The sequence below is a fragment of the Quercus suber genome, unplaced genomic scaffold (assembly GCF_002906115.3).
Source record: "Quercus suber isolate HL8 unplaced genomic scaffold, Cork oak 2.0 scaffold_32, whole genome shotgun sequence".
NCBI lineage: Eukaryota > Viridiplantae > Streptophyta > Magnoliopsida > Fagales > Fagaceae > Quercus > Quercus suber.
The window spans coordinates 104,024-115,772 of NW_027069497.1; the positions used below are offsets into that span (position 1 = coordinate 104,024).

Consider the following 11,749-nt stretch of genomic DNA (forward strand, 5'->3'; position numbering starts at 1 on the left):
AACTTGATGATCATTCAGTTGCTGTAATAAAGAGCTTAAAGATACACAAGCGGAAGTGCTTGTACTTGCTTGGAATAAAAAAAGAAGTAGTCAATGGACTCGGAGCTGTCACGTGTCATGGTAGTAAGTTTCCTACTCGAGATAGCAATAGGATGTTAATGGTCTAAGTCGCTATTATATAAACTTCAATTCTTTCATAGTGGATTTAGTTTTACCTTGAGGATTGCTAAGTTAAATCCTCCCCAGGTTTTCACAGGTTTGGTTTCCTGGATAATCATATTGTTGTGTTATTTATTTTCCGCACTTTACAAAAATATGATGTGTTTGTGTTAACCTAGATCTGAAATTGGACTAAGTAATCAAATTGGCTAATTAACTAGGTTAATCTGTTGTGTTTGCTGGAGTCTAAAAACATACATTGGCATTTAGTGGAAAACTTTAAGACAATTGCACCTTTTCTCTTAGAAAGTTGGTAAGCCTAATAAGCTATACTATTTTTTGATAGTTATGTACATAATTTGAGATAGAAATATATCATACGGTAAGAATATAAAGATGAAGGAAGGAAAAAGATGTGGGAACACAGAGAGAAATTGAGAGAGAAAAGATGAAGAATTTTCTCTAATTCATATATTGAATGAATCTATACAGCAAATAGACTTATATACATTTATCCCTAATCTTTGAATCTAAGTTCCCAAACCAGAGCATAACTACCTATCCAAACTATAAGGAAATTAGTTACTGCACGTGGGAAGATTAGTTACAACACACGTGTAATACAACCTGAATTAAATTAACATCTAAACTACTTGTAGTTTAGCTACTAAACTAAAATATCTGCATCTGTCTGTTGTGTCGTTTTGCTCTTCTTCCCTTTCTTCTAATTCTTTGCACTTTGAGCTTTGACTATCTGATACATACATAGAAAGAAATTCTGCTATTTTTGTATAATTGTCCAAGAAGTATGTATATATAATCATAAATATTTGAGATACTTGAAGTTTCAAAATATATAATTCCTGCTCTTTAAACATTAGCTACTTTCTCAATCTATAAAAAGACAAAGGTTAGATTTGATTGTAGTCTGACTACCCAACAAACAACTGCTCAATTTGTTACAGTTTTTCATGGAAGAGATCAAGGATAGATTGCAATTGAACTAATGAAAGAATTAGTAGGTATAGTCATTGATCTTTAAGGAGACCATGGATGATCTTTTAGAGAATCTTAGCCTACGAAAATAGATTGTTAACGAGATTACAATTAAGTTTGTATTTTTGTTTTCAAGGACCATTAGGTGGTCATCAAAACATAATTATTTTTCTTTTGTGTTTGAAACATCACGAAGTGTTTCTTGTTGCTTAAGAAGGAAGATGCAATCATCCCACAATGTTCCCAAGATGAGAGGAGAGCTTATAATAATGCACGTCCAGGGACAAAGTAATGCTGTAAGCTAGTTAATTAAGCAAAGTGTTTTGAATGGAGTACTTCAAGTTTTCAACATTAGGGTATGATAATGGAGATCAAATCATGCCAATCCACATGATAGAGAGATAAGGGCCCGCTGGTATAGCTGGCCTAAACAGAATCTAAGTTCATCAGTCAATATATATGGAGGAATAACTTGAACCAACCAACCATCCGTGTTAATAATCCCCTTAAATAATTATTTTGGGATTGTTTTAATAGTTTTGTGACTCTGTCATATAATTTGGATTTTGGAGTCGAGCAAGACAAAACTGCATGAATTATGTGAAAACAGCTTTGCATGAATTGTGAGGAGTTAAAACCAACAATACATACGGTTTAGCAGGTTTAGAAAACTGGCTTGTACCTAGCATTTTGGTGAAACGTGTTTTCTTCTAAAAAACTGCAGCAAATGAGGTTAATATACATATGTGTATTAAGGAAAATGCTAAACTAATCTGTTACGAAATATACTGCATAATGCTTATAACTTATGTGACAATAAATTTGATTCGTGTCATTTCAAAACAAAATAAGTAAATGTTATTATTAATTACTTTGTGATTGATGATATATTAGTTTATAAGACTTATATAAAAATATATTATGATATTACTTAAATTTCTCATCAAACCATTTAAATGAATTACTCTTCAGCAACTAGGTCCTCTTGTAAAACAAAGGAGGAGCTCATATAGACCACAAAATAGGATCAGGATCATGCTGATCATGAACTGCTTAGAGTCCTCATGAACCAGTCATCGCACTGGCACCAGAGTACTCTGTCCAAAGCAAAGACTTCGTCAACTTTAGGGGGGTGTGTTACCGAGTTTAATTTTCCTAATGGAACACATATAAATGTAGGTGTTGTGTCCACTGCAATGCAATATTACAATATCTGGTGAAAAATGCCTTCATCCTCTATCTTTGTTCTTGAACATGTTTGTGTGTGCGCAATATATCATGGGTTGGTTCCAAATCAAAATAAACACTTTCTCAAAGACTTCTTACCCAATGACAACACTTACCTCATCTTATGATGATGTGTTTGCACTTAACACAAGTGGGATTTGAATTATCTTACATAATGTCTATGTATACAGTTCAATCTGTATCCTTAAGTACAAATCTTTTATATTATATCAAACGAAGCCAAATATTATTGAACTTCAAGCCAGGTCAACTTGAAGTTATTGTTCCCTCCAACTTGTAGGAACTCCTCCTAGGTAGAGTTTTTTTGTCTCTTCTGAAATTGATGTGCCAACTCTAATATAAATTGCATCTATCATCATTTGTGCAATCCTAATAAGATACAAATTTTAACCTTAGCATATCAATAAACTAACTTACTTGACACCAATTGATTTGAAATGACTGGTGGCAATATTTATCCCATATTTTAAATTCATGGTTGAAATCTTTTTTTTTTTAATTTTTTTTATGAGAATCTTTTTAGATCCTTTAGTTGAAAATCCACCGAAATTATTAATTGATTATCAATTTATCTCAATTTTGCCTTCCACAAGATTGTGATTATTAACCATAAATCGGCAATTCACCAAATGATAAAGTAAAAAAAACATCTCCAAAAGAAAAACCACTGTGGGCCAATTAAGGCAATTTATACTATAAAAAGAGTTTACAAATTATAAAAGTAAAAAATAAAATCTTTGTAACTAGACTCTATAACCCAAACACCCCATAGACAAGTCATTGATGTCATCATGGCAATTTAATTTAGAACCATTAAATGTCTTCTTCTATGAAAACTTTTACAAACGACATCTATATTTCACAAATTGGAACCTTTGGAGTATTTCAAGGCATTGCCTTGAAGATTTAATCTACAGTGAAGCCATTGAAAAAATGAACTTAGTTTTTCAAAAACTTGGACCATAAGCAAGGCTGATGAACTTGCATAATTTTTTCATTAAAGCACAAGGGAAGAAAGTAAGGATTTCTCTCTCTCAAGCTTTGGAATTTTCAGCCTATCTAGTTCTAGAAAAATCTTGTTTATAGCTTTTTAAATAGGTGTTTACAAGTAGGGTTTGAAAGACGTTACAAACTAGATCAAAATAGGATTCGAAAAAATTGATTTTATGACTCTCGCTCAAGCAAAAGTTAGGTGAGACTATATTTAAGTGACTCGCTTAAGCCCATGTTTTCCATCTCACTTGAGCAAGATTTGGTCTTGCTCGAGTGAGCCTTTTTCAAATTGAGCAAGACTTAGGTATAGTAATTAGATTCTGTTTCTTAGGTTCTATTTTTAAGGTTCTGCTATGTGGATTTTTTCTCATGAGATGGAAGTATATTTTTTAGTTTAGTCACATGGCTGAATCTTAAGAGAGGAACCTAAGGAACAACACCTAAGGTACTGCGACCATGTGATTTCAAGATGGGAAGGGTCTTAATTTCCCTTCAGACCTTCAAATGCAACTACAATTTTAACCTTAGGTAACATTTGCATCAGTTATCAATCATTTTCTTAATTATTGATTGATAAATTTCTTATTTAATTTTTAATATTTTCTTTCATTTCTTGTGAAAATTAAATTGATGATTTCAATTTGTAAATTCATATACATATATTTAATTTGTTACATTATGTCAAGTAAAAAATCTCACCCCTTTCTCTCTAAAAATTTATTTTTTGGGAGGTGATATTTGATGGAGATCAATTTCCTCGACACGAACTCGTGTAAAGACGCTAGTATATCCATAATTTGAGATGTAATTTCATCTTTATAAAGAGAATGATAAGGAAACAAAAGTCATTGATATTGTAAATCAAGCATGAACTGATAAATGTCCCCCAAAAATTTGACATTATCTAACTAAGGTGTAATAATAATCCATCTTGATCCTTTTATCATCCACCAACCTCTAAAAAATAAAATGACTAGTCAAGTTAGCTATAAGTCCTATCTGAGGTCAATGTTGAAGTCGCACCAGGTTCTTTCTGCGTGTAAGCTATGCCAACTGCATTAGACTGGTCATTTAGGGCCCTTTTGGATTGAGAGGGGAGGGAGGGAGAGTGGAGGGGAGTAGAATAGAGTTGGCTGAAAATAGACTAATTTTGAGATAATTTTATTCTACTCTCGCTCCCTTTCCCTTAATCCAAATAGACTATTAAGCGTATCTAGGAACCTCTTGGTGTAGAATATCAGGCAATCATACCATCACACATTATATTTTGGCTGTAAATTTTCTACTAAAAATTTTTGGTACTTGGTAGTTATTCTAAAAGTTCTTGATGTCAGTCATGTAGCTACTCCTACATGTTTTACTAAGTAATCTCTCATGGGTGAAGCTGTCTTTTCCCAAATTGCCCATATGTCAAGAGAGTGCATCAAACACTCGAAGATTGAGTGATGTTCTTCGTCAGGGAATTTCTCATCATGCTAAAGAACTAAAAGATGCAAGGGCGGTTATTGATGGTAATTTGGTAAGACAGTCTACAAGATACCATGTTTTGACTTTCTGTATTATCTGTCTATCTATCTATCCAGCCATTTATACACACTTACTGTGGATGTTTGTTTGTACAATGGATTACCAATGTTCTCATATAGCTGCAATAGTTCTCTCATCAAAATTTTCAATATTGCGTTGTAAGTTGATATATTTATTGATAGTTCATGCGTAAAGTCAAGTCAGGTGTAAAAAAATTATAGTGTAGCAACAAATCCTTTATGCTTCAAAAGGAAAGAAAAGAAACTACAATATAATTTGCATTAACATATTACATATGATACAAATATATGATGACTCAAGAAGATACTAAATCAGGATTAATTCCATTTTCCAAGAGAAGATCAAGTTTGACATGCGCTATGCTGCACCAGTGCAGCTACCATGTGACATCAGGATGCACCCCTTGTTGCATAGGGCAGTGCTCTGGTGTTTTTCTAAACCTATTTGTATCTTACATTCTTAATGGCCTTAAACTTGATTCCAGTGTCAATTCAACTGCCTCAAAGGGAGAATCCAGTTACATGGTTATTGTTTAGTATCTTAACAATGATGAAAGATTTTATTTCCTCTCGATTAAGTCTCAAGGGTGCTGCTTAGAAGATTTAAACGATTTTTCCTTCCATGATTCATAATTGATTGCTTGAGATGCAAATCTCAGCAGAATTTTTCTTGTGCAATGAAGATTCAATGAAGATAAGGCTTCACACTAAGTGTTTTTTCAATTAGGAAATACATATGGTGGGTCTTGAACCCATGATTTCACTCTCCACCTTTCTCATATAGAGGTGCCACACTACAAAAAAAAGGTCCTGTGGCCGCGTTTTAAAAATGCGGCCATAGGTCATAAAAACGTGGCTATAGGCTGTTGTGGCCTATAGCCGCGTTTTCAAATGTGGCCTGACTATAGGCCTGAGGGGGTCTATGGCCACATTTTTTAAACGCGCCTTAAGACTGGGTCCTATGGCTGTGTTTAAAACGTGGCTATATGCAATTAAATTTTTTTTTAAAAAAAATACTTTGATTACCAAAAATTAATTTTCGGTAATCAAAAGTTTTTTTTTTAAATTAAAATTTTAATTTTTAAAATTAACACTTTCAAACTTTAAAATTTCAATTTTAATTAAATTAAGAAATTCAAAACAAAAATACAAACCCAGCAAATTCAAATTCAAGCAAAAACCCAGAAAATTTCAACATTAATCAAACACAACATGCTCTAAAATATAAGAAAACAATACAAGAACACAAACAGAACATCTCCTTCAACGAAATCAACCCAAATTGAACACAAAAACTATTCAAGGAAAACAAAAGCACAAGCTCAAAAATATAAAAATCCCCATAACAGAAACACAACCAAAAAGAGTCCATATGCTTAAACCCAAAATTAATCAAAACACAATCAAACAAAAGAAAATAATTTTCGGCCATGGGTCAGAGAAAAATAAAGCAAAAAGAGATAATTTTTTGAGGCACTTTACCTTCATTGATTCAAAATCTTCAAATCTAAAGCAAAGAGAGACTCAATCTTCAAATTTACTGCAAAGAGAGATAGCATCAGCAAGAAAGAGAGAGCTTTTGAATTTTGAGATCAATATGAGAGAACTTGAAAGAGAGAGATTGAGAGAGTTTTGATTTTTTTTTTTTTTTTATGAAATATTTTGGAATATGCCATAGAATATTCTATGGCATATTCCATATTTTGTTTACGGAAGCATTGAAACCATCCGTTTTTTTTTTTTTTTTTTAATGCAAGTCTATAGCCATGTTTAAAACGCAGCTATAGACTTAACCTATGGCTGCGTTTTAAACGTGACCATAGGTCCTCATTTAAAAAGAAAAAAAATGCTGAACCCATTCGGTTTTTTTTTTTTATTTTATTTTTTAATGTAAGTTTATAGCCACATTTAAAACGCGGCCATAGGTTTAAAACGCGACCATAGACTTAACCTATGGCCGGGTTTTAAACGTGGCCATAGGTCCTTATTTAAAAATGAAAAAAAAGTGCAAACCCATTCTGTGATTTTTTTTTTTTTTTAAAATGTAAGTCTATAGCCATGTTTAAAACGCGGCTATAGACTTAACCTATGGCCGCATTTTAAACGTGACCATAGGTCCTCATTTAAAAAGAAAAAAAGTGCTAACCCATTCGGTGATTTTATTTATTTATTTATTTTTAATGTAAGTCTATGGCCACGTTTAAAACGCGGCCATAGGTTAAGTCTATAGCTGCGTTTTAAACGTGGCCATAGGTCCTTATTTAAAAACAAAAAAAGAGTGCAAACCCATTCGGTGATTTTTTTTTTTTTTTTTTAATGTAAGTCTATAGCCACGTTTTAAACGTGGCTATAGACTTAACCTATGGCCGCGTTTTAAATGTGGCCATAGGTCCTCCATAAAATATAAATATATATATATATATATTTGGCTAGACCTATAGCCATGTTTATGAATGCGGCTATAGACTTACCCTATAACTAAAACCGCTTATAAACGTGGCTATAGGTTTATCTATAGCCACATTTTAAAATCGCAGCTATAGGTTAACTCTATAGCCACGTTTTTCAAAAACGCAGCTATAGGTTAGCTGTAGCCACATTTTTGCGAACGCGGCTAAAAAAAACGCGGCCATAGACCCGCGTGTTTTTTAGTGCCATTTGAGCCAAAGCTCGTTGCCATGTTATAGAAACCACGTATTTTGTAGAAAGCAAAACAAAATACATAAATTTTTTTTTTTTTGATAAGTAGCAAAACAAAATACATAAATTTAAACTGACAAGCATACATGTGATTAGTAGCAGTTTCCACTTGTTTTATTATCGTCCTTGGAAGGCCATGACTTGATATAATTAAAATAATGGCCAACCATTCTTCCAGTAATTTAAAATGTGAGATTTTATGAATCTTTTAGTGGGTTTTTATTATTATTATTATTTATAGTTATTATTACATCATGGCTCTCTAAGCTCACTTTGTTAGTGTATTCTTGTAATATCATATTTTTTACGTCTTTTTTTGGTGGGGGGTGGGGGCTGTTCCAATTTTGTTAGGGCATATGTGATTCAATGTTAAGAACATATGTCACTATTTTATGTAATTAGCTAATCTTTTGACAAAACACACTTTACTCGTAATTGGGTAGATCTATGATGTGTTTAATGCTTTAAGAAATAAGGTTTCAAGTTCAAGTGTTAAAGTTATGCAAGTCTGTCCAAAACTCAAGTGAAGAAGTGTTGTTCATTAAATCTCAATAGCTAGTATTTATCGAGGTTTAAAGAGAGCTGTTTCAGCCCGAGGCTCGACAGCTACTCAACAGATAGGGTATCTGTCGAGATTTATGAAGTTTAGTTTTTCAGAGCTGAATTTCATCCAATCCATGAATACATGTTTGAGCTTTCTTTTCTCACAACCCTAAACATATATAACGATTATTTTAAGGGCCGTAAAAGGTTACTCACAGTTGCATAAGAGCACAACTCCACATGTGAAGAAAAGTGTGACGGGAAACCTAGTTTGCCCTAGTTCTTCTTTTTCTTGAAGAAGCTGCTGTGTTTGTATACCATAGGGTTTGTGACCAAGCAACTTCATGATCTTCATCGCGTGATGAACTAAAGAACTTTGAAGCCAACATCCTTCTCAAGTTGGTGATTAAGTCGCGTACCGAGATCCGCGCAATTGGTTAGTCACGTACTTGGAGCCGTGCATTGAAAATGAGAGATTGTCACTATAAAACAAGTCCAATTGAATATTGAGGTAAGTGTTCAACTTTAGGTTTGTATAAGGTACTGAGATTACTTTACTTGCAACCACTTGTTTTGATAATAGTGGATTCTCAGGAGTAGTGACTTTAAAATTACCCGGTGGGATTTTTGCCGTACAGGTTTTCCCCATTCATAAACAAATCATCATGTCAATTTATTTTCTGCTACATGCTTTAGATAATTGGTGATTTGTTTATACTACCACGTGCTTTACATGTTAATTTGATTAATTGATAAACTTGGCTAATTAATCAATTAATATGTCACAAAGGGTCAATACATTCTTAGCCTATCAAATTTCATTTCTAGGTTGTAAGTGACGAACCAAGCACATCAGATGGTGTGCATGAAGTTGAATTACTTTTACCCTTCATGAAAGATACATATGCAGAAGGCATGCAGGCACTTTTTACTTTTTTTTTTTTTTTTTTTCTTTTCAACCGTTAAGTAGGTTATTCTTTGTGATTTTCCATCGTTTTCATTATATCTCTTTACACTGAACTATTTGTTTATATGATGTAAAGCATGCAGCCGAAAAGATGTTCTTGGTGTTCTTCTTTTTAAGGGATCTGTCTGTTCTTTTGCATACTTGAATTCAAAAGAACCAATTTCACAAGCTGTGGCTGATATAAAGGTATTCAATAATCAGTTCAGGCTTACTTATTTGTTTTACAATGAAAATTTGTTCTTGCTTTAGTATTAAAGGGTCATGTAAATTTCTTGAGTAATGCTGGAGACATAAAAAAATTCACAACTTTTTTCACTACTTGTGAGATAGTAAGTTGTAATTGGTATAACACCGCTTTTACATGAGTCCACCACTAACACCGATTTTAGTGTACATAAAGAACAATATGTCACCTCAACAGCTTTGAAAAGTGTTATGAAATTTTTTTTTTGGGCCAGTAGACATTGAGATTTCCTTGGAAATGCTTGATTTATCATTAGTTCATGGAGGTCTTGCTGGTTTTGGAAGCAAGATTACAAGAGTATTTATTGTATTGACTGTCGAATTATACTTCTTGACATCTTAGAAAGTGTAGCATTTTATTACTGTTGCTTGACCGCGTCACTTTTTTTCAAGGTGAAAAACATTATGCTGGGCATTTTACCCCCATGAGGCAAGGCACTAACCTGATGCATTGAAGTGTAATCCTTTTGAATTTTATATTCAGAAGTATGTGCTTGAGAACTCCTCCCCCACCGCCCCCCCCCCCCAACACCCACACACACACACAAAAAAGTACGTACTTGAAATTATTTTTAAACAAAATGGATGTAGAAGTGGAAATCTAGTGCAACTAATTTTTTTTTTAGGGGGGACCAAGTGCTTAAGAACTAGATGAATACGATAGATGATGTATGCCACTGATCAAGTGTCACTTTTGTATGTGCCTGAGATTTCAGACAGGGTTTTCTCTAAGGCAATTAGTCTTTGTATCCTTGATGCACTGGATTACAGTTATCTAACTATGATATTCAATTGATCTACTTTTCATGTAGAATGCTTGCATATGTTGGCTGTATTTATTAAAAAAGACAAAAGGTTACTGATCACTAAGAAGAAATGGATAAGTATCACATATAGTATAATTAAAGCTTCTGTACTCCCCCCCCCTTTATTCTTCATCTTTCCATCTCATTTGGTTGCCACAAGTTTCTCTAAGTATAACTTGGATTGCTTTTTATCAGCTGCTTTTGAATTGTCCATGAAATGTTAATGCTTAAATTGTTGTTTGTTCTCTGCTTTTTTATTTTTCCTGCAAAATAGTCCTTGCTAGTCTTACTCTTATGAACAACCTATAGTTGTACGTAGCTCATCGTCCTGTGTATTCTTCGGTTCCTTTTCTGTGTATAGAGGGATATCATCAGTAGTCTGCAAAGTAGATTAAATATCATCTGTGATGAGGCATATGGAGATATAAGTCAGACAAAAGATGTTAGTTAGGAAGCAAGTGATGGGGTATCGACTAATAAACCTGTTTCCCAACTCGTCCTGCAATTATTAAGGTGTGTTAGATGTATATTCCTACGTATTTGTTTCGTTTACAAGGATAGTATGGCTAAAAAAAATTAATGTTCATTATTTTATATCAATTTGTGTATTGCTATCATTTTGATCAATGTTTGAGAGGCTTTTTGATTAATAGCATGCATCCACCATGGTCCATATTTGATATTAATGCGGTTATGAATCACATGTCTCACGTCATCATATTGCAACACCTAGGTATTATATACTTTTTGAGTGAAATACTGGGTCAATATGGTTATTTCATCATCTTTTCACACTTAAACTGGAATGACTAAGTGCTCAATAAGCCAATTAGCTCTAGTACAAATGACACGTCTTTTTCTTGTAAGTGTGAAGGTGAGGTCATGGGTTTAAGACCTGTCTACATAAGGGAAGAAAACCTATTCTGCACAAAGACTAAATTTACGAGATCCTTGTGACGTGCCATTGATTTCTAGGAACTTCCTTGATTCTAATATGGCATGCGTTTTTTTTTTCATATGTCATCATTATTTACTGAAATTCTTCTCAAGGTTTGGAACTTGTCACTCTTTTGTAGCCTCTTGGACCTAGATTCTGTGCCTTAGATGTTTAAGTGAGGTTTTGGTATTTTGTGCCAAAATCAGTCATGCATACTGCATGCCCATTGTAGAGGTGGCAAATCATGTTTGATTACAAGTAGGGAAATGGCTCCATAAGGTCATTATGTATAGTTTGATTGTATTACCTTCTGATATATGGCTTTTCCGCTACCTATGTAGTTGCAATAATGGTTCCATCTTTCTGACCATTATAAATGCATAGTCACACTTGCATAGGTACATAGCATTTTAAAGCATCTGAGGCAAATGCCTGTACTTGTGTGCTATCAACTAAGGTTTACAACGATTTATGAACTTGGTGTTGGAGGTGGAATTAATTTAGATTAAGCCATTTAAGGGGTCTAATTATGTTCAGCAATACATTTTTCATTGTCACCATTAGATTTTCATTGCAAATCCTTCCTTTGCTCAACATCAGTTTGCTTTTA

General features: G+C 33.4%; 2 long non-coding RNA genes across 2 annotated transcripts; one reads left to right on the forward strand and one right to left on the reverse strand.

Moving 5' to 3' along the window:
- Positions 1-606: 606 nt before the first annotated feature.
- On the reverse strand, positions 607-6,538 carry LOC136066344 (uncharacterized). The gene is made up of 2 exons (XR_010627794.1): positions 6,426-6,538; positions 607-913 (listed from the first exon to the last, which is right to left on the reverse strand). It is a non-coding gene; the product is annotated as an uncharacterized LOC136066344 (long non-coding RNA).
- A 2,459-nt stretch (positions 6,539-8,997) lies between these two features.
- Positions 8,998-10,726, forward strand: LOC111997601 (uncharacterized). Its single transcript, XR_010627793.1, has 3 exons — positions 8,998-9,099; positions 9,230-9,339; positions 10,564-10,726. It is a non-coding gene; the product is annotated as an uncharacterized LOC111997601 (long non-coding RNA).
- The last annotated feature ends 1,023 nt before the right edge of the window (positions 10,727-11,749 follow it).